Here is a 24,929-nt window from a genome sequence, read left to right as displayed (position 1 = left end):
CTTAAAGTGTTTCATAATTACATGCCTAAGCATCAAAATAGAAAGAAACTAAATTCATATTCATTAACACTTCTGCACAAACTAATGGAAAATCTGCAGAATCAAAAGACTTTGATACCGAAACAAACTGTTACACCGGGTGAGTTCCATCTTTGACCATGATGAACCTGCGTTCGTCACGCAGGAACGCAATCAAACACTTGTCGTCCGGAACATACCCATTTACAGTTAAGAACTTTATTCACCCTTTAGAAACATAGTTTTTCTTTGATCTTTTTTCTTGCTTCAAACCCCATATATGAGTTTTGTTGTTCAGATTGAGACGCTCATAGTCATAATTACTTTGTAGTTCATGTAGTTTTTGAAGCTCTTCCGGCAGCCGCTAAATCGCATACATATTTTAATCTTGAAACGGTCCATAATTATTTGTCAATAACATGTTCAAAGAAAAATAAAGATCCTCAAATGTACTTATGAATGTGACCTATTAATGGTTATATCATATTTGGTAAAGTATATTTTGTATGAAAATAAAATTAACTCACCCAAAGATTTGCTTTTCGGATCTTGAAGAAAACGTACATAGTTTGACCGCTGGTCCAGGAGTTACACGCGCAAGACAAGGTGTCATGTCTCACACTTCTTCTGATCTGTTTTCTAAATCTTCGTAACGAACTCGATCTTAAAACATTTTTTTCAGTAGCTCTTCTGATAGGAATAGTCCCTTCCGGACAACATCCGAATTCTGCCCAAAGTTAAATCGTCACTTGCTTATGCCCCTTTGGCCTTTTAGAGTTCACCCCATTAGTATAATAATGTTACTTAAATCTATTAGATTCGTAAATCTCAAACTTTTCAATGGAGTACCATTGAATCTCAACTTTTATTATTTATATACATACATATATTTTAATGTCAACATATAAGCTCTTTATATAATTGTAACTATAATATTATATGTATTTAGTTATTAGTAGTATAATACAATTGCTTTTAGCCTATAAGTTTAGGATGATCAAATGCTGGTTGAAGATCAGAAACAACACAAACTATTAAATCACCATAAGGACTCTGTTACCATATTCAACGAAAAACAAACCCATATCGTCAAACCTCATAAATAAACAAAGAAAAGGAGTTAAAATAGTAAAAAGTCAACATGTATGGTCTTGAGTTCGCGTTTATTGACTAAAAACAGAAATCACAGCTTGAATGTTTTCTTTGGCGAGAAACCACTCTCGAACTTCCTTGAAAGTAACGAAGTTGTACATATCTTTGAAAATAGTAAACTCGTGACACTTTTTGAATATAGTTTTTTTTTCAACAAACTGATTTTAAATTTGTAGTCCATAAGTTTGAATTCATCTTTGTCCGGTATCACATCAAAGTTGGTAATTTCAACAAAACTACATTCTTTGAAAGTATGAGTAAAAAAAGGGGAGTGATCCTCATACACTATTTATTGATCTATACATATCTAATTAACTATTATATCCTTACTTATGTTTAAAATAATAATACAAGTTCAACTCCCAAGGTAAATATAGGGATATAATTGTAAGTTTATAGTACAAAAGTGTATATGGATCAAAAAATGGTGTGTGAGAATCACCACCCGTAAAAAAACCCATTACATTTTTGTAAACTGGAGCCGTTATTTTATTTCCCTGTAAGACCAAAAGTAAAAGTACATTAGGATATTTATATGTAAACTTAAATACAATTTGTTTAAATATACAGATTTAAAATAACACCATAAATAAATAGTAAAAATACATCATAATATACAGATTACAGATTTACTTAGTAAAACCAATGTACATATTACATATCACATATGATAATATTAGGTAACCCTAACCTAAACCTTAAACAATATAATCTAAACCATAAAATTTGAACCTTACACATAAAATCTAAACCCTACATCTTAAACCCTAAACTTTTCTAAATCCTGTGATTTAAAAATTAAATCTAAACCCTAACCCTAAACCCTAAAATCTAAACCTGAAACCCTAACCTTAACCCTAAACTCAAAACCTAACATCTAAACCCTAAATCTAAACCCAAAACCTAATATATAAACCCTGAAATCTAAAATCAAAACCCTAAACCCTAACCTAAAACCAAAACCCTGAATATAAACCCTAAACCTTAACCTAAACCCTAAATCCAAACCCTAAATCCTAAACCCTAAATCGAAACCATAAACACTAAACCCTATGCCCTAAACACTAAACCCTGGAATTTAAACCCTAAATCCTAACCTAAATCCTAAACCCTAAATCTAAACCCCAAACCTAACATCTAATCCCTAAAATCTAAACCCAAAACCCTAAATCTAAACCCTAACCCTAAACCCTAAACCCTAAGCCCTATAATATAACCCTAAACTCTATCCTAAACCCTAAATCTAAACCCAAATCCCTAAACTCTAAACACTAAATCTAAACTCTAAACACTAAACCTAATCTCTAAACTTTAAAATCTAAACCCTAAACTATAAATCTAAACACTAACCCTAAATAAAACCATAATCAATTATATCATAAATAAATAAATCATAATGTTCAGATTTTAAATTACACCATAAGCAATAATATCGTAAATACATTATAAACAATAAGAAAACCATAAACCATTTAAACAATTAATGGCATAAATACATAATAATATACAGATACATTCTTAACTAACGAAAGAAAACCTTAAACCCCAATCCCTTTTGAAAAAAGGTGGCTTAACTAACGAAAGAAAAATTGAACCAGATACATTCTTACATAAACTTTAAACCTAAACCCTAAACTTTAAACATATACCGTAAACCATATACACTAAACCATAAACCTAAACCCTAAATCATATACACTAAACCCTAAACCCTAAACACTATATTTATACTCTAAACCATAAATTGTATAAACAAAACCCTAAGCCCTAAACCCTATATCATAAACCTTAAACCATAAATTCTAAAATCTAAACCTTAAAGTCTAAACCATAAACCCTAAACACTAAACCCTAAACCCTATACACTAAACCCTAAACTCTATATCTAAACTCTAAACCTAAACCCTAAATTTTATACACTAAACCATAAACCATAAACACTATATTTATACTCTAAAACATAAATTGTATAAACAAAACCCTAAGCCCTAAACCCTATACCTTAAACCTTAAACCATAAATTCTAAAATCTAAACCTTAAACCCTAAAAACTAAACCCTAAACCCTAAAAACTAAACCCTAAACCCTATATCTAAACCCTAAAACTAAATGCTAAATCAACCCTAAACCATGAACCACCAACCCTTAACCTTACACACTAAACCCTAAACCTTAAACACTATACCTAAACCATAAATTCTAAAATCTAAACCCTAAACCCTAAACTCTAAAAGCTATACCATATAAACTAAACCCTATACACTAAACCCTAAACCCTAAACCTTATATGTAAATCTTAAACCCTAAACCATAAAACCCTAAACCTCAAACCCTAAACTCTATACCATAAATGCTAAAAACTAAACCCTAAACTCTAAAGCCTAAACTCTAAACCCTAAACCCTAAACCATAAACCCTTAACCCTAAACCCTAAACACTAAACCGTAAACCCTATACACTAAATCATAAACCTTAAACCCCAAACCCTAAAGCATAAATTCTAAAATCGTAACCCTAAACCCTAAATCTTAAACTGTAAACCATAAATCGTAAACTCTATATAGCAATTTCTTAACCTTAAATCATTAACTCTCAACGTGAATCCATTTTATCCATTAAGCTTATATTAGTTGTCAAAATGAATTTAGTTTGTACTATAAGTATATATAATTAAAATTGTACCAAAAATATTCAAAGTATATTAGTTAAAGACCCGCGATTTCACGGAGTTTATGGTATAGTTATTATTCAAGACAATCTTTAACCATGATATCATAAATAAACAATACAACATTCTAAAATTTCAAATGCGTAAGAATAAATAGAAAAATGTATTCAAAATAAAGTTAAAGATCCGCGAATTCGCGGAATTCTTTGTTAAATTTTTGTTATAGTAAAATAGAAACGACACTTTTATGTAAGGATTGATTAATGCACATTATATGAGTATAATATGGTGAACTTGGAATAACATGAAAGTAATCAAATCAAAATTTAACAATGTTGAAACACAAAGTTCTAATTCAAATAAAATATTTGATAAAAAGAATTAAATACACTTTATATAGGTATAACTTCCCAGTGTAGATTAAACAACTTCAATCTTTCAAGGTAGTTGTAAAGTGTGAATAACGTCATCGATGTTTCCTGTAAAAAAGGTGAAAGTTAATCAAACGAAAAACCACGATGATTGAACAATTCGATATAATGTGTCTAAAATGTACCATGAATTTTGTATTTGATCACAAAAAAAAATGTTTGATAACAGTTAATTTTCAAAGATTTTTTAACATGTCATTCGAGAAATTATTCACATCACAATAGTCTCCTCTAACAACAAATGATTTGCCTAAAAAAATTAGGTGTCTTGCAAATTTTCATGAATCAGTTTAATTGATAACTTTTTGAATACATTTGAGACTACACTTACGTGTGTAAATAATGCTCAAGACACAAATTAATATGTCAATGATACACGATCTCACAAATTAATGAAATATGAACAATGAAAAAAGCAAATAAAACTTCATAAACATTAAGAACATTAAGAAGTTGCAATATGGATGACATGAAGTTATAGGTAAATCGTGTGGTAACATGAATCTCTACATTTCAATATATATATATATATATATATATATATATATATATATATATATATATATATATATATATATATATATATATATATATATATATATTGCCAAAAGTTCAAACGAGAACCACAAAAAAGGCGAGAACTGCGAGAACTTTTAATTTACAAAGATTTTCACATGTGAGTAGATTGAATCACCCATAAATATTGATGATGAACAAGAATGAACATAAAATAGTCCGAAAAAACTTATATTTTGCATATATAATCAAATATATAGTTTCATGTTCACAAGTGCATATTTGTTTGAGTAACATGCGAACAATTCATATAATTATCAATTTAACGTGTAATTTGTGGTAATGAACATATGTTTGTTAATAATATGAGCATTAATTAACATTTGCATGTAATTTGTTGGATTTCAGTGCATAAAAACTATGAAAATAAAAAGTTCTGGCAGTTCTCATCCTTTTTGTGGTTCTCGTTTGAACCTACCCTATATATATATATTATATCTACGAATATACGAAATAAAAGAGTAAGGAAAATTCACAACATATAAGCCAACTACTTACATTTATAGTCTTGGCTATATATATGGTTGATTGTTCTTGGTGAAATTGGATCGGACGTACGGCTGATTTCCTGAATTCCCGTTTATTCATGTTGCATCAGGTGATTCATGTGTCATGGCTGTGTATATACAAAGTTATGTATTCATAAAGAAAGTATTAATCGTTTGAATTGAACAAACCTGTAAACCAACGAAGAGAATTTAAGCTGGGCCACATGACACATGCCCATTAGAACTGAAACGGCGTAAATTACAGCTGGGCCACCAATTGCATAGTATAAAAGGGAACCCACCGTTACAACTTGAACTCCAGCCATTGCTATGAGTCTCGGCCTCTTGGGTATGCATATTTTCTGTTTTGCAAAACGTTTGTTAGCAAACAAAGACAAATAAACACATACACATATGTTAGATGAGGCAAAAAGGACATGTTGCACTAGTTGGATAACGGGTTATCTTTAAGTACAAGTCAAAATGTTTGGTTTTGTTTGACCCGCAAAATTTTTTTATCATATTATATTAACAATGATAGCTTTTGAAATTACAACATAGGCTATAATGTTTAAGATTTATCTGAATGTTTTAGTGTTTTAACCCGGGAAGTTGTATGCTATAAATATACACATTACATCTTGACCCGTTCAACCCATTTCTCCCTTTTCACCTTCTTTTTTCTGAACCATTTAAGAGTAACATGACACAAAGTGACCACTTTATAAGTACACCATCAAATTGGTTGAATCTAGCATATGTCACCTTGGTCACATTAGTTGATGTTGGTTCATGAGTGTAGGCCACCTTCAATATATACATTCAAAAGTAGATGCCTTCTTTACGAATGTGTTGTTTCAATCTCTTTTATTCTTTGATGGTGTACCTGTGAATCAGAGAACATTAAAAGGGTGAGAAATTTTATATGTTGTTGACTTTTACTTATAAGTCATAGCATAGGACAATTCAACATGTAATTGTTTCCTATTAAAACAAAAGGTTTGGTGTTTATTGTTAAATTGCAAAAATATAATACAAAAGTTTAAAAAACATGAAAGTTTAGGAGATCAGAAGGCTAAAAATGTCATTGTATCTATGATAATGGATTTCTCCAATGCTGGGCTGCACAATTTTTTATCCTAATTATTTTGCTGTCTATTTGTAACTGTACTACATATCCTATCTCGCTGTAACTTCAGTGTGCTATTTCTTCACACTGCCACACATGTACATATTATATTCTATATCAAATCAATGAAAGTTATTTGCTTTTGTTTAAAAAAACATGTAAGTTGTGGTAAGAACACAACCAAAGTACTATGGTAAATGCGACTGTTTTCCATTTGCCTTCTTTATATTATCACTGTATCGTAATTATCGATCCTGATAGGAATATCAACATAAACTCGTAAAAATTACCTCCTGTTTTCGGTAGTGACCATAATTCTCATCAGCATACTCAACGATAACAAGTGGATCGTTTTTTATCAGCTTCATCAATGCCTGGGGCTAGTTCCTCATAGATGTCTTGATCCTAAAATAAGGATTCCTCTCATCTGATCAACTTAACATAAACAGACTAAATTAAAACACTACAACATCTAAGAAAAAAAAATAAAACTATCATCTTATCTTCCTTAGTAAATAAAAGAAGTATCTTTAATAAGCACTTAAGAGTCGGTCGAGACAACACCCAACCAGGTCGCAAAAAAAATTATACTTCCGTATAATTGATTCTCACATATCATTGTGTATATTCCAGTATAATACAATAAAAGTTCATATAGGTTCATATGTGTGATCATATCTGAGTATTATCATCATCATCTTAAACACAAAAACACATCATGTATGCATCTTAACTAATCCAATTACACATTTCATGAATTAAGCTTTTCTAGGACTTATGATCAGGTTTGTTGTTTAAGCTAACTATCTATATCTATTTTAATCAACCATATATGTTCACTTTCTATCAATCTTTTTATAAATGATTTTGTTTGATCTCGACTTACTTTAACCACCACAACATAAAAAAAAAATGAAATCAATACCACAACTGTGTGGTGTGTCAAATGATCAGCAGGTTGGTTATAAGTGTGGATGAAAGTGTTAGCACATACAGATTGTCATAACAGTGTGTATAAGTACTAAGTTAAAGTCTGAGTCGTGTATTGTTAATTAGGAACCTGAGTCTGCAATTGGTTTGCTCTCGATGGTCTACACACTAAAGTGGTGAACCAATCGGTATGACTTTCCTTCAGCACTCGCTGAACGTTCGGTAGTACAAATGGCCTAGAAAAACAAATACCTCATTTCAGGCTAGAAAGCAAATAAATTTGATAAAATAACAAAGTCATTAATACTTACAATTACTCTCCGTCGATGCAACTTCGATGAACACCAACGGTTTTGCAATATACAACCTACAAAAAATAGCCCCGCGATACAGTGAGCGAAAAAAGGTGCGAAAAAAATAATACATGTATAGCGCGATATGTGTATCATCGTCGCAGGATGGTTTATTTTCATTCGTAGCAGCACACGCATTATTACAAACAATATATATGTACAGTGATACAATCGACCCATTTGTAGTTGCAGGCGATCCTAATCCAGTTTTTGCAACTTCATGTTAATACGTGGTAAACTGACACTCAATAGCAAAGTCTATTATCAAACCATGACCAATCCACCATGAATATATAAAAGGAAAAAAAAAAAAAAAAAAAAGCATATTGCAAAGTTTGCAATGCAAACTCACTTAAATTTAGGAGCATTGTAACCTGAAATCTAAAATAACAGCTTAAAATCAACAAAGCTCATAAGCTAAACCAAACATACCAGGAAGATTTAAAAACAATTGCAATTGCGATATAATAAAAAAACACAATAAGAAAAGAAATTGAAAATTAGCAATACTGCAATAATCTCTAAACAAAAAAAGTTCAGCCAAAAGAAAATCGTCAATCTATCAAGAAAAAAACCTCAAATCGTTGCTCAAATCAGTTCCAAAAAATAGGCAAAACCCAAAAACAATTCCAAACAAAAAGGCAAAACCCTAGATTAAAAACTCAAAATTAATTGCACACATACCAGGTAATTCCACGTCGTCTTCTTCGTCGACTAAGATAATAGCTGAACAAAATTAGAGTGTATTAGTCTTTGAACGAAACCCCTAATTTTGTTGGAAGCTAGCGTGTAAGGGAGGTGATATTCACAAAAATTATCTGCATTCTTCCAATAATACCCTCGGGTACATAGTAGTGAGAAATTTGTGCAAAAATATCATTAAGGTTAACTTAGTAAATTTATGTGGATTTATCAAAATTCATGTTGGAAATATCATCTCCCTTTTTTAATAGAAGTGTATTTGAGGGATGGAGTGTGTATAAAATTGATTTATTAGCTAATTTTTTTAGTGGATGATTATAGACCGTTGGATCAAAGGGTATTATAATGTAATTTTCTAATCTAATGGTAATTAAGAAGGTTTTGAAAACATTTATTAGCTAATCGAGACTCTCTTTTAATGTATATAGTGATAGTGATATTAATGTTTTTGGTTCTGTGGTTGTATGACACACAATAATAATCCCTCACAAACCATATTTGTTTTTTACGGCAAACATAAAAAAAAACCCATACGAATCCCTTTTGTGAAACGAACGAAACAAAATAGATTTTTTCAAAGTCTTATGATTGAATAAATAATCATATTCTCTTGATTGTTAGTGTGGAATACCCTAGCGGCAATCATACTTTTGATTGTTAGTTTCTCTTCCATCAATCCGGTTCTTCAAGAAAGGTATAAACTTCGATCACTCTCTTGTTGTATTTATTTATTTAACCATATGAATTATATGGATCCGTTTTTGGTGATTTATTATTAATATAATTAATACACTTCCGCTTAAAGTTATTGTTATTATATTTATGTATGTACATGATAATAATTAATTGGAAAATCGTTTTCTTAAAACCATAAATCACCTACAGCAGTTTTGTGTGCATACGATTTGATATGTGAGAATGTTTATATTACCTGTAGTATCATTTATTTTGAGTCTGTTTTGTATTACGTTACATTATAGACATTCGTTTAGTCATTTGTTTTTGAAAGAAATTGAAAATATCTATTATTAGCTCTATGCATATTTTGGTAAGATTTTTATTTTTCATATTACATAGGTTATTTTAGACAAAAAGTCTAGGCATATCAGAGAATACAGCAACTCGGCAAGGATGGTAGTGGTATGGGTGGAGGTAATCGCCCGTTCTGGACCATAGATTGCCGTTCATGTGGTTTTTAATGATTCATTCACTTGAGTTGAGGTATGTTAGGTAAGATAATATTACTGTAATTGTCTGAAGCATTATTCGTACATGATGTATACATTACTGCCCGTGTCCATATGTAAGTGCTTTATGCCATATCTGGATTAGGTTAGGTAACCTTGTACCACAATTGGCGCACATGAAGTATCGTCCACTTGAATAGCTGGAAAAGAGATCTCAGTCGTCTCCCATCCTTCCATTTGATCCGCCATACGCTTCGTTCCTTTCTGTCGGAAGGTATTGGTCACGTTTTGACTTGTTTTATTCGGTTATCCGCAGTTTGTAGATGTAACAACACGTAAGAAAAGACAAGTGAATATGATGAGCACAAAGATAAAAGATTAACTAAACTCTTTAACTTAAATGTTCCACGGACGGCGCAGTTTGATCAAACGTAGATTTGATCCTAAGGGTTCGGTCAATACTTGTCAACAAAAAGAGGGGGATTTAACGGTCTTTAGAATTTAACTCTCTGGCCCGGTGTACCGTGTAACACCAATGTGAGATGGGGATCTCAAATGGGTGGCTAAATGTCGGGATAGCCGGTATTGATGGCTTAAGTAAGTTTTATGTATATATATATATACATAAAACACGAGACAAACTAGCAAGAAGCTAGACAAGACACGAGACCACACACAAATACACAAACAAACAAAAACTTGAACACACTAGCACGAGGACACTAAAGGAAACTCGCACACCCCTAGCCCAACTACCAAAGATCCACGCAAAATACCATACACGAAAGCCATACACGAGAACCACAAATATAAACGACCCGAAAATGAACACCACGACTAGTTATTGAATCTATGTTTCCGAGCCCGAGGACGCGCAGGAAGAGCAACAATCAACTTCATCATCGTCCTCTTCCAAATATTTCATCACATTATTGATAAAATATCTATCATACCATCTGTAAGACCCTAAACCCAAGTGTACAAGTGTACCTAAACATCGATTAATCAAACTGTAGCAAACTGGAACTCACTGTCTGAAATTGAGTGGGTGTCATATTATCAGTTTGGGATCTAGTTTTGGATCATATTTCAAATCCACAAACACTCTCATTTCATTCTTAGAGAGAGAGAGAGAGAGATTTCTAGAGAGAGATTTGGTGATTTGGTGAAGAAGGAGCTTGAATCGATCAAAAGCTCGAGTGTTAAAGTTGTTCATCTCGCTCCTAGCTACGTTGTGGTAGTATTGGTAAGTTCTAAATCCGAGTTTTCTTAGTTTGATTAGTGTTCATAATTGGAGTTTTGATTTGGGTGTTCTTGAGTAAACCCACTAGTTGATAATTGGGTGATTGAGCTAGTAAATGGTATTGATAACCATTGTTGGTGGGTTTTGGGTTGGATGATGAAATTGATTAATTGATAATCATGTTTAGATGTGAAATCACTTGTTAACTTAGGTTATAAGTGATTATTAGTGTAAACTTGCAAATTGGTGTTTTGACTTGAGATTAGGTCAAAATGGGTTTTGTGTAAATTGATGCAAGTAATGTGTTTTGGTGATGAAACCTTTAGTAAATGGGTAGTTGGAACATAATCACTAGTCGATTGTGATTATGGGTGTTTCGGGTGAGATTTGACTTAGTCAAATTGGAAGTAAGTGCAATTGGGTTAATATTGCACTTATTGGTATTTTGGTTATAGGCTATAATGTTTGGCTTATTTGTTGTAAATTACTTAGGTAATTTGCATTTGGACGATTAGTAGCTCAAGCGGGATTGCTTTTCAAGTAATCAAGGTGAGTGGAATATTTATACGTTTATGTATATAATTTGGTTGCTTGCATGCGACGTGGTAAGTGACATCCGTTAGGATTCGCTTTTCGTGGACCACAATTGAGTTGGGAAAATATAGTGAGTGATATCCGTGTGGATAGCTCTTCATTGGCTATATTCGTTTAGTGTATGTGGCGAGTGATAAACGTTTGACCTATCGCTCTTTGTCGGCCACGTGTGTATGTGTGTGTTTGGAATGTGGTGAGTGATTTCTGTAAGGAAGGACTCTTTGTCGACCACAATTGGAGTTGAGGCATGTGACGAGTGATAAATGTTTGACCTATCGCTCTTTGTCGGTTACATGTTAGTATTGGTTATGTAGCGAGTGATAAACGTTTGACCTATCACTCTTCGTCGGCTACATGTGTGCGTTTGGATATGTGACGAGTGGTTAATGTTTGACCTATCACTCTTCGTCGGTCACATGTGTATATTTGGTTTTGTGGCGAGTGATTAATGTTTGACCTATCGCTCTTCGTCGGCCACATGTGTGTTTGGGTAAGTGGTGAGTGTTATCCGTTTAGGGATTCACTCTTCGTTGTCCATTTATCGTAGGATGGTAAGCGGTTACGCTTTTCGTCGGCCATCCTTTTGATTGAGGTAAGTGTTAACGTTTCGGTTGCACTTTTCGTCGGCCTCATGGTGCGTAGTGACAAGTGGTTAACGATTTTGACCTACCGCTCTTCGTCGGTCACGTACGCGTTGCGATGGTTGGTGAGTGGTTAACGTATTTGACCTACCGCTCTTTGTCGACCAACATCGTGTCGAATGTCGACATTGTGGATATTTGGGTTAGGTATGTGTTATTAGCATTGTACGTTAATTATTCGTTATTCGTTTATTGTGGTTTGCTAATGTTATTGTGTTGTTTGTGTAGGTGTATGCAAATGATTGAATTATGTATGTATGCGTATAAGTATTGCATTCACTAAGCATTAGCTTACCCTCTCGTTGTTTACATTTTTAGGTTCGGAGGCGGACGTGGCAAGGGTATGCTCGGGATTAGATGATTTTCCCTTTTGATGCTTACTTGGATTACTTTTGGTTTCGACTTAGGATCGGGTAGTTTTTCCCCAAACATCATGCTCGTGGTTGTGTTTGGAACTTAAACTCATGTAGTCGAAAACTTGTATTTTGTACGAAAGTCATAAAATGGCCGATGTGGGCCCGGTGACGTAAACCTTGTTTTATTATTGAAACGTGTTAGTTTTACATATTATAAAATGTTGTGAAAAGCATTTTGTCTAAAAGTGTCGGGAAGTGGGAGATCTTTAATCCAAAAATGACAAAACCGGACAGAACTGATCAGGCCTTTTGCGCGCCGTGCACAAAGGGTGGTGCGCGCCGCGCACCTTATGTAGTGACCCGAACTTTTCCATGTTTATATATATTAAATGAAATTGATTTTTACATGATTAAGTGTTTCCAACATGTTAAGCAATCAAATTGTTAAGAATTGATTATTTGAAATGAGTTTCATGTAGACAATTGACCACCCAAGTTGACCGGCGATTCACGGACGTTAAAACTTGTAAAAACGACATGACGATATATATATATATATATATATATATATATATATATATATATATATATATATATATATATATATATATATATATATATATATATATATATATGAATATACATATAGTTAACATGAGATTATGATAAGTAAGTATCTCCATAAGTATATTAACAATGAGTTATATACATAAAAATGAGACTACTAAGTTAAGAAACTCGAAACGATATATGTAACGATTATCGTTATTACAACGTCTTACTAAATACATATGTATCATATTAAGATATTGTTACACTATATTTAACATGATAAAATGATAATTATATATATCATTAAGTATGTTAGCAATGAACTACACATGTAAAAACAAGACTACTAACTTAAGGATTTCGAAACGAGACATATATGTAACGATTATCGTTGTAACGACATTTAAATGTATATATATCATATTAAGATATATTAATATATCATAATATCATGATAAGATAATAATTTAACATCTCATTAGATATAATAAACAATGGGTTAACAACATTAAATGAGATCGTTAACTTAAAGGTTTCAAAACAACACTTACATGTAACGACTAACGATGACTTAACGACTCAGTTAAAATGTATATACATGTAGTGTATTTAGATGTATTAATATACTTTTGGAAGACTTCAAGACATATATCAAAACACTCATACTTAACGAAAATGGGTACAGTTACATTCCCATTCTTTTTCCATCAAGAATTCTAGTCGTATTCATACCCGTATTATACACAGCTTCTAGACGTACTTATTGTGGGTATATACCAATAGAAACTAGCATGGGATTCCACTCTTGATTATGTCGTGTATGACTAATCAATTTTAACTTCTACCATGAACTAGTCAACTGACTAGAACTCCTTTTAACCCCACTCACCACTCACCACTTACCACTCATCATTCACTCCATTTCACTTCCAATTCTCTTTCTAATTCTCTCTCAACAGACACACACTTATGAATGAATTTTTCCAGTAGCTAATCACCATCTTCATCAAAAATTACTTCAAGAATCAAGCTATAATCATCTTAGGAAGAACACTTCAAGAACTCTTCGAAAATCCTTTCAAGTTTACTAGTTTATATCCAAGCTTTCTAATCCATTCCAAGTAATCATCTAAGATCAAGAAACCTTTGTTATTTACAGTAGGTTATCTTTCTTATTCAAGGTAATATTCATATTCAAACTTTGATTCAATTTCTATAACTATAAACTATCTTAATTCGAGTAAAAATCTTACTTGAACTTGTTTTTGTGTCATGATCCTACTTCAAGAACTTTCAAGCCATCCAAGATCCTTTGAAGCTAGATCATTTCTTGTCACTTCCAGTAGGTTTACCTACTAAACTTGAGGTAGTAATGATGTTCATAACATCATTCGATTCATATATATATAACTATCTTATTCGAAGGTTTAAACTCGTAATCACTAGAACATAGTTTAGTTAATTCTAAACTTGTTCGCAAACAAAAGTTAATCCTTCTAACTTGACTTTTAAAATCAACTAAACACATGTTCTATATCTATATGATATGTTAACTTAATGATTTAAAACCCGGAAACACGAAAAACAACGTAAAACCGGATATACGCCGTCGTAGTAACACCGCGGGCTGTTTTGGGTTTGATAATTAAAAACTATGATAAACTTTGATTTAAAAGTTGTTCTTCTGGAAAAATGATTTTTCTTATGAACATGAAACTATATCCAAAAATCATGGTTAAACTCAAAGTGGAAGTATGTTTTTCAAAATGGTCATCAAGACGTCGTTCTTTCGACTGAAATGACTACCTCTTACAAAAATGACTTGTAACTTATATTTTTGACTATAAACCTATACTTTTTATATTTAGATTCATAAAATAGAGTTCAATATGGAACTATAGCAATTTGATTCACTCAAAACGGATTTAAAACGAACAAGTTATGGTAAAACAAGATTGGATATTTTTTATTGTTGTAGCTACGGGAAATATTGTAACAATTCTATACAAATCATATCCTAGCTAACTTATATTGTATTATTCATATATTCTAATATATATTATGTAATCTTGGGATACCATAGACACGTATACAATATTTTGACATATCATATCGACCCATCTATATAATATATTTTGGAACAACCATAGACACTCTATATGCAGTAATGTTGGAGTTAGCTATACAGGGTTGAGGTTGATTCCAAAATAATATATATATTTTGAGTTGTGGTCTAGCCTGAGGCTTGTATACACTGGGTCATGGATTGATCCAAGATAATTTATATTTATTTATTTCTGTACATCTAACTGTGGACAACTAGCTGTAGGTTACTAACGAGGACTGCTGACTTAACAAACTCAAATCAATAAAACGTAATAAAAAATGTTGTAAATATATTTTGATCATACTTTGATATATATGTACATATTTGTATAGGTTCGTGAATCGACCAGTGGCCAAGTCCTACCTCCCGACGAAGTAAAAATCTGTGAAAGTGAGTTATTGTCCCACTTTTAAAATCTAATATTTTGGGATGAGAATACATGCAGTTTTATAAATGTTTTACGAAATAGACACAAGTAAATGAAACTACATTATATGGGTGAATGATCGAAGCCGAATATGCCCCTTTTGCTTGGTAACCTAAGAATTAGTAAACCGATCTACTAATTGACGCGAATCCTAAAGATAGATCTATTGGGCCTAACGAACCCCATCCAAAGTACCGGATGCTTTAGTACTTCGATGTTGTTTTTATCATGTCCGAAGGATTTCCCGAAATGATAGGGGATATTCTTATATGCATCTTGTTAATGTCGGTTACCAGGTGTTCACCATATGAATGATTTTTATCTCTATGTATGGGATGTATATTGAAATATGAAATCTTGTGGTCTATTATTATGATTTGATAAAATATAGGTTAAACCTATAACTCACCAACATTTTTGTTGACGTTTTAAGCATGTTTATTCTCAGGTGATTATTAAGAGCTTCCGCTGTTGCATACTAAAATAAGGACAAGATTTGGAGTCCATGCTTGTATGATATTATGTAAAAACTGCATTCAAGAAACTTATTTTTGATGTAATATATTCTTATTGTAAACCATTATGTAATGGTCGTGTGTAAACGTATATTTTAGATTATCATTATTTGATAATCTACGTAATGCTTTTTAAAACTTTATAGATAAAATAAAGGTTATGGTTGTTTTAAAAATGAATGCAGTCTTTGAAAAACGTCTCATATAGAGGTCAAAACCTCGCGACGAAATCAATTAATATGGAACGTTTATAATCAATATGAACGGGACATTTCAGTTGGTATCTGAGCGTTGGTCTTAGAGAACCAGAAAATTGCATTAGTGTGTCTTACCGAGTTTGTTAGGATGCATTAGTGAGTCTGGACTTCGACCGTGTTTTTCTTCAAAAACGATTGCTTAACATTTTTTTGTTGTTGTTGGAAACTATATATTATTAACATGTAAATATTATGTGATATATTAACCTCTTAATGTGTTTGATATTGTGCGATAGATGTCTACCTCTAGTACAAATCCCATTGATTCACCTAATAATAATGAAGAGTCGAATATATTTTGGGAAGATTCACAAATTCCCGAAGAGGAACCAGAAGAGGAGGAACCGGAAGAAGAGGAACCAGAAGAGGATGAATCGGAAGAGGAGGAACCAGAAGAAGAAGAGGTTCCGGAGGAAGAAATAGTGATACCTACAGTAAATCGTTTAAATAAAAGAAAATCCTCAACCAACGGACCAAAGTTAAAAATGGTCAATGGTGTTTCTGCCGAGGAAGCAAAATATTGGGAAGATTACCAATTTTCCGATGAATCGGATCCCGATGAGGATTCCGATGATGTTATAGAAATCACCTCGACCCAATTTAATATAGCAAAAGAAAATAATAAGGGAAAAGGTATAAAAATAGAGAAACCTGATCCCAACCCCGATGAGCTTTATATGTATCGGCAACATCCGTATTTCCTAAAGTGTAACAATAACCCGGGAACCTCTAAACCACCAGGTTTTTCTAAACCATTGTGGAAAATGATGGCTCGTATTAGAGGAACACCATATATCCCTAGAAAATTAGGAAAGCGAACCAAGTCCGAAGAAGAAGAAACCAGTGATTCAGATTAGGGAGTTGTAATCATGTTGTGTATTATATGTATTGTAGTGTGCTTGTACTTTTATGTTCTATGTAAAAATTGCTTGTATTGTTTGTTAATTATCTTTTATGAATCTAATCCTTGTCTATTTTACAGTATAAAAACAAAATGGACGTTAAGGGTAGACAACCGAATATTTTAGAAGACCTACCAGAGGATATGATTGAGGAAATCTTGTCTAGAGTCGGTTAGAATTCATCAGCACATTTAGTTATGGCAAAATTAACTTGTCAAACATTTGAAAGACTTTCTAGAAATGCCTTAGTTTATAAAAGGCTTTCCTTTGATAGGTGGGGTATATCATATTGGGGAGACCGTAAGTTACCCTGTGTTTTCTTTAAAGCATTAAATGCGGAGAACCCAAATGCAATTTTACGCTACGGGTTAAGAACCTATTTTGACTCAACATATCCCAACATAGGATTTCGCGAGTTAGAAAGAGCTTCTAACATGCAACATAAAGAAGCATGTTATACTTACGGGTTAGTGATGTTCGCTTCTTACCAAAGTGAGAAAAAGAATATCGGATTACAACTTTTAAATAAAACCTTTCCACAAGTGATGGATTCAGTAGTTGAGGTGAGAAACAAGGTTTTTAGATTATTACGGGGCTGTTGGACATTACGAAACCCTCATCCTTTTGACAACATTACAACATGCTGCCTAGCCAATGGTCATAACATTTATTTTCCACAAGACCAAGGATGGGAAGTCGTCTTAGTAAAACCGGAATGCATGACTTGTTTCTAGACTTATGAATTACGTGTCTTTATTTCCTTTGCTGAACAACTTACGTATTAACTAGATTTATCTTTAAAACTATCCTGTATCAAAGTATACTATATTTCATGTTATATGTAATATAGCGAAGTTGTAAGTTTGAAGAATATTTGTATGTGATATATTATTATAATCAGTTTTTCATTTGGAATTGTAGTAGTTGAATTGTATATTAGCTACTAAGTATGAACTTAACGGGTAGGTAGTACCCGAATTTAAACTTATAAAACGCTAATATGAAGAAAAAGCTTTTATAAATGAGTTCATATTATGCTACGAAATACTACTGACTACTCTTAATATTCTGTATGATAAACTCGATTCAGTTGACTATTTTGAAGGAAATGGCACCAACTACGCGACAAACCATGAATATGAGCGAAGAGGAATTTCGTACTTTTCTTGCTGCAAACATAGCTGCAGTACATGCTGCGCTACATACCAACAATAACTCTGAATCTAGCAATGCAGCTAACGGCTCAAGAAATCGTGTAGGATGCACCTACAAAGAATTCACTGCCTGCAAACCTTTGGAATTTGATGGAACCGAAGGACCAATTGGATTGAAACGGTGGACTGAGAAAGTCGAATCGGTGTTTGCCATAAGTAAGTGTACTGAAGAGGACAAAGTTAAGTACGCTACGCATACCTTCACGGGTACTGCGTTAATGTGGTGGAACACCTATCTTGAACAGGTAGGACAAAATGCTGCTTACGCACTACCGTGGTCGGCGTTCAAGCAATTGATGAACGAGCAGTACCGTCCTAGAAACGAAGTCAATAAACTCAAAGCAGAACTTAGAGAGTTATGAAAACAAGGGTTCGGAGTTACTATATATGAACAACGATTCACAGAGTTGTGCCTATTGTGTCCGGAAGCATTCGAAGATGAAGAAGAGAAGATCGACGCGTTTGTAAAAGGGTTACCAGTAAGGATTCAAGAAGATGTAAGTTCACACGAGCCCACTTCTATACAGAAGGCAAGTCGAATGGCTCATAAACTTATAAATCAGATTGAGGGAAGAATTAAAGAGCAGGCGGCCGAAGAAGCCAACACGAAACAACTCAAGATTAAGTGGGAGGAAAATGGTGACAAGAGTCACCAGTACAACAACAACAACAACAACAATTACAATAACAATCGCAACAACTATCCCAACAACCGCAACAACAATCGCAACAATAACCGCAATCCTAACAATAACTACAACAAATATCCCAACAATAACAACAACTACAACAACCGTTTCAACAACAATAACAATCCCAACAACAACCTCAATAACAACAACGGCAACAAAAACCAAAAACAGCCATGTCATAGGTGTGAAGAAAATCGTCAGGGGTTTTGCACGACATTTTGCAACAGGTGTAAAAGAAATGGTCATAGCGCGAAAAAGTGTGAGGTCTACGGACCAAAGTTTAACAGAACTAAAGGAACAAATAATGTCGGAACAAGTAATGTCGAAACGAATAGTGTCAGAGCAAGTAATACCAACGCTGTTTGTTATAAATGTGAAAAACCGGGCCACATTATTAGAAATTTCCTGAATTAGGGGAATACTAATGGGCAGGGCCGTGGAAGAGTTTTCAATATTAATGCAGCAGAAGCACAGGAAGACCCGGAGCTTGTTACGGGTACGTTTCTTATTGACGATAAATCTGCTTATATTTTATTTGATTTGGGTGCGGATAGAAGCTATATGAGTAGAGAATTTTGTGCTAAATTAAGTTGCCCATTGACGCCTTTGGATAGTAAATTTTTACTCGAATTAGCAAACGGTAAATTAATTTCAGCAGATAATATATGTCGGGAGAGAGAAATTAAACTGGGGGATGAAACGTTTAAAATTGATTTAATACCAGTCGAGTTAGAAAGTTTTGATGTAATAATTGGCATGGACTGGTTGAAAAAGGTGAGAGCAGAGGTCGTTTGTTACAAAAATGCGATTCGCATTATGCGTGAAAAAGGAAAACCTTTAATGGTGTACGGAGAAAAGAACAACGCGAAATTAAATCTTATTAGTAGTTTGAAGGCGCAAAAACTAATAAGAAAAGGTTGTTACGTCATTCTAGCACATATCGAGGAAGTTAAACCTAAAGAAAAGAACATCAGTGATGTTTCCATCGCAAAAGAATTTCCCGATGTATTTTCGAAAGAATTACCGGGATTACCCCCACATCGATCCGTTGAATTTCAAATAGACCTTGTACCAGGAGCTGCACCAATAGCTCGTGCTCCATACAGACACGCACCCAGCGAAATGAAAGAATTACAAAGTCAGCTACAGGAACTTTTAGAGCATGGTTTCATTCGACCAAGTACATCACCATGGGGAGCTCCTGTTCTATTTGTCAAGAAGAAAGATGGTACATTCAGGTTGTGTATCGACTATCGAGAGTTGAACAAACTTACCATCAAGAACCGTTACCCATTACCGAGAATCGACGACTTATTTGATCAACTACAAGGCTCGTCGATTTATTCGAAGATCGATTTACGTTCTGGATATCATCAAATGCGGGTGAAGGAGGATGATATTCCAAAGACTGCTTTTAGGACGCGTAACGGTCATTACGAGTTTATGGTTATGCCATTTGGATTGACTAACGCACAAGCTGTGTTCATAGACCTCATGAACCGAGTATGTGGGTCATATCTTGACAAGTTTGTCATTGTTTTCATCGATGACATACTTATTTACTCGAAGAATGATCAAGAGCACGAAGAACATTTGAGAAAAGTGCTAGAGTTACTGAGAAAAGAAAAACTGTATGCTAAGTTTTCAAAGTGTGCATTTTGGTTGAAAGAAGTTCAATTCCTCGGTCACATAGTGAACAAAGAAGGTATTCAGGTAGATCCAGCAAAGATTGAAACCGTTGAAAAGTGGAAACCCCGAAAACTCCGAAACACATACGCCAGTTTTTAGGACTAGCTGGTTACTACAGAAGGTTCATCCCAGACTTTTCCAGAATAGCAAAACCCTTAACTGCATTAACGCATAAAGGGAGGAAATTTGAATGGAAGGATGAACAAGAGAAAGCGTTTCAATTGTTAAAGAAAAAGTTAACTACGGCACCTATATTGTCATTACCTGAAGGGAATGATGATTTTGTGATATATTGTGACGCCTCAAAGCAAGGTCTCGGTTGTATATTAATGTAATGAACGAAAGTAATTGCTTATGCGTCTAGACAATTGAAGATTCAGGAGCAGAATTATACGACGCATGATTTGGAATTAGGCGCGGTTGTTTTTGCATTAAAGACTTGGAAGCACTACTTATATGGGGTCAAAAGTATTATATATACCGACCACAAAAGTCTTCACCACATATTTAATCAGAAACAACTGAACATGCGGCAGCGCAGGTGGATTGAATTGTTGAATGATTACGACTTTAAGATTCGTTACCACCCAGGGAAGGCAAATGTGGTAGCCGACGCCTTGAGCAGAAAGGACAGAGAACCCATTCGTGTAAAATCTATGAATATAATGATTCACACTAACCTTACTACTCAAATAAAGGAGGCGCAACAAGGAGTTTTAAAAGAGGGAAACTTAAAGGATGAAATACCCAAAGGATCGGAAAAACATCTTAATATTCGGGAAGACAAAACCCGGTATAGGGCTGAAAGAATTTGGGTACCAAAATTTGGAGATATGAGAGAAATGGTACTTAGAGAAGCTCATAAAACCAGATACTCAATACATCCTGGAACGGGAAAGATGTACAAGGATCACAAGAAATATTTTTGGTGGCCAGGTATGAAAGCCGACGTTGCTAAATACGTAGGAGAATGTTTGACGTGTTCTAAGGTCAAAGCTGAGCATCAGAAACCATCAGGTCTACTTCAACAACCCGAAATCCTGGAATGGAAATGGGAAAACATTACCATGGATTTCATCACTAAATTGCCAAGGACTACAAGTGGTTTTGATACTATTTGGGTAATAGTTGATCGTTTCACCAAATCAGCACACTTCCTGCCAATAAGAGAAGATGACAAGATGGAGAAGTTAGCACGACTGTATTTGAAGGAAGTCGTCTCCAGACATGGAATACCAATCTCTATTATCTCTGATAGGGATGGCAGATTTATTTCAAGATTCTGGCAGACATTACAGCAAGCATTAGGAACTCGTCTAGACATGAGTACTGCCTATCATCCACAAACTAATGGGCAGAGCGAAAGGACGATACAAATGCTTGAAGACATGCTACGAGCATGTGTTATTGATCTCAGAAACAGTTGGAATCGACATCTACCGTTAGCAGAATTTTCCTACAACAACAGCTACCATTCAAGCATTGAGATGGCGCCGTTTGAAGCACTTTATGGTAGAAAGTGCAGGTCTCCGATTTGTTGGAGTGAAGTGGGGGATAGACAGATTACGGGTCCGGAGATAATACAAGAAACTACCGAGAAGATTATCCAAATTCAACAACGGTTGAAATCCGCCCAAAGTCGACAAAAGAGCTACGCCGACATTAAAAGAAAAGATATAGAATTTGAAATTAGAGAGATGGTCATGCTTAAGGTTGCACCTTGGAAAGGCATTGTTCGATTTGGTAAATGAGGGAAATTAAATCCAAGGTATATTGGACCATTCAAGATTATTGAGCGTGTCGGACCAGTAGCTTACCGACTTGAGCTACCTCAACAACTTGCGGCTGTACATAACACTTTCCACGTCTCGAATTTGAAGAAATGTTTTGCTAAAGAAGATCTCACTATTCCGTTAGATGAAATCCAAATTAACAAAAAACTTCAATTCATCGAAGAACCCGTCGAAATAATGGATCGTGAGGTTAAAAGACTTAAGCAAAACAAAATACCAATTGTTAAGGTTCGATGGAATGCTCATAGAGGACCTGAGTTCACCTGAGAACGAGAAGATCAGATGAAGAAGAAATACCCGCACTTATTTCCAGAAGATACGACAACACCTCCAACTGCTTAAAATTTCGGGACGAAATTTCTTTAACGGGTAGGTACTGTAGTGACCCGAACTTTTCCATGTTTATATGTATTAAATGAAATTTATTTTTACATGATTAAGTGTTTCCAACATGTTAAGCAATCAAATTGTTAAGACTTGATTATTTGAAATGAGTTTCATGTAGACAATTGACCACCCAAGTTGACCGGCGATTCACGAACGTTAAAACTTGTAAAAACGACATGACGATATATATATGAATATACATATAGTTAACATGAGATTATGATAAGTAAGTATCTCCATAAGTATATTAATAATGAGTTATATACATAAAAATGAGACTACTAAGTTAAGAAACTCGAAACGATATATGTAACGATTATCGTTATTACAACGTCTTACTAAATACATATGTATCATATTAAGATATTATTACACTATATTTAACATGATAAAATGATAATTATATATATCATTAAGTATGTTAACAATGAACTACATATGTAAAAACAAGACTACTAACTTAAGGATTTCGAAACGAGACATATATGTAACGATTATCGTTGTATCGACATTTAAATGTATAAATATCATATTAAGATATATTAATATATCATAATATCATGATAAGATAATAATTTAAAATCTCATTAGATATAATAAACAATGGGTTAACAACATTAAATGAGATCGTTAACTTAAAGGTTTCAAAACAACACTTACATGTAACGACTAACGATGACTTAACGACTCAGTTAAAATGTATATACATGTAGTGTATTTAGATGTATTAATATACTTTTGGAAGACTTTAAGACATATATCAAAACACTCATACTTAACGAAAATGGGTACAGTTACATTCCCATTCTTTTTCCATCAAGAATTCTAGTCGTATTCATACCCGTATTATACACAGCTTCTAGACGTACTTATTGTGGGTATATACCAATAGGAACTAGCATGGGATTCCACTCTTGATTATGTCATATATGACTAATCAATTTTAACTTCTACCATGAACTAGTCAACTAACTAGAACTCCTTTTAACCCCACTCACCACTCACCACTTACCACTCATCATTCACTCCATTTCACTTCCAATTCTCTTTCTAATTCTCTCTCAACACACACACACACTTATGAACGAATTTTTCCAGTAGCTAATCATTATCTTCATCAAAAATTACTTCAAGAATCAAGCTATAATCATCTTAGGAAGAACACTTCAAGAACACTTCAAAAATCCTTTCAAGTTTACTAGTTTACATCCAAGCTTTCTAATCCATTCCAAGTAATCATCTAAGATCAAGAAACCTTTGTTATTTACAGTAGGTTATCTTTCTTATTCAAGGTAATATTCATATTTAAACTTTGATTCAATTTCTATAACTATAAACTATCTTAATTCGAGTAAAAATCTTACTTGAACTTGTTTTTGTGTCATGATCCTACTTCAAGAACTTTCAAGCCATCCAAGATCCTTTGAAGCTAGATCATTTCTTGTCACTTCCAGTAGGTTTACCTACTAAACTTGAGGTAGTAATGATGTTCATATCATCATTCGATTCATATATATAACTATCTTATTCGAAGGTTTAAACTCGTAATCACTAGAACATAGTTTAGTTAATTCTAAACTTGTTCGCAAACAAAAGTTAATCCTTCTAACTTGACTTTTAAAATCAACTAAACACATGTTCTATATCTATATGATATGTTAACTTAATGATTTAAAACCCGGAAACACGAAAAACAACGTAAAACCGGATATACGCCGTCGTAGTAACACCGCGGGCTGTTTTGGGTTTGATAATTAAAAACTATGATAAACTTTGATTTAAAAGTTGTTCTTCTGGAAAAATGATTTTTCTTATGAACATGAAACTATATCCAAAAATCATGGTTAAACTCAAAGTGGAAGTATGTTTTTCAAAATGGTCATCAAGACGTCGTTCTTTCGACTGAAATGACTACCTCTTACAAAA

The 24,929-nt window shown here is 33.5% G+C and overlaps 1 long non-coding RNA gene across 2 annotated transcripts; it reads right to left on the bottom strand.

The window, feature by feature from the left end:
* Window positions 1–5,290: 5,290 nt before the first annotated feature.
* Window positions 5,291–8,523, bottom strand: LOC139863054 (uncharacterized). 2 transcript variants are annotated; one of them, XR_011764388.1, is made up of 6 exons: window positions 8,430–8,523; window positions 7,704–7,759; window positions 7,523–7,628; window positions 6,753–6,897; window positions 6,099–6,219; window positions 5,291–5,695 (listed from the first exon to the last, which is right to left on the bottom strand). It is a non-coding gene; the product is annotated as an uncharacterized lncRNA (long non-coding RNA). The 2 variants fall into 2 exon arrangements; XR_011764386.1 differs by having other exon boundaries at window positions 6,753–6,889.
* Between the last annotated feature and the right edge of the window lie 16,406 nt (window positions 8,524–24,929).

This window comes from Rutidosis leptorrhynchoides, chromosome 8, assembly GCF_046630445.1.
Source record: "Rutidosis leptorrhynchoides isolate AG116_Rl617_1_P2 chromosome 8, CSIRO_AGI_Rlap_v1, whole genome shotgun sequence".
In the NCBI taxonomy this organism is placed as follows: Eukaryota; Viridiplantae; Streptophyta; class Magnoliopsida; order Asterales; family Asteraceae; genus Rutidosis; species Rutidosis leptorrhynchoides.
The sequence above is the reverse complement of the archived record's forward strand: the minus strand, read 5'-3'. Positions and strand labels throughout refer to the sequence as shown.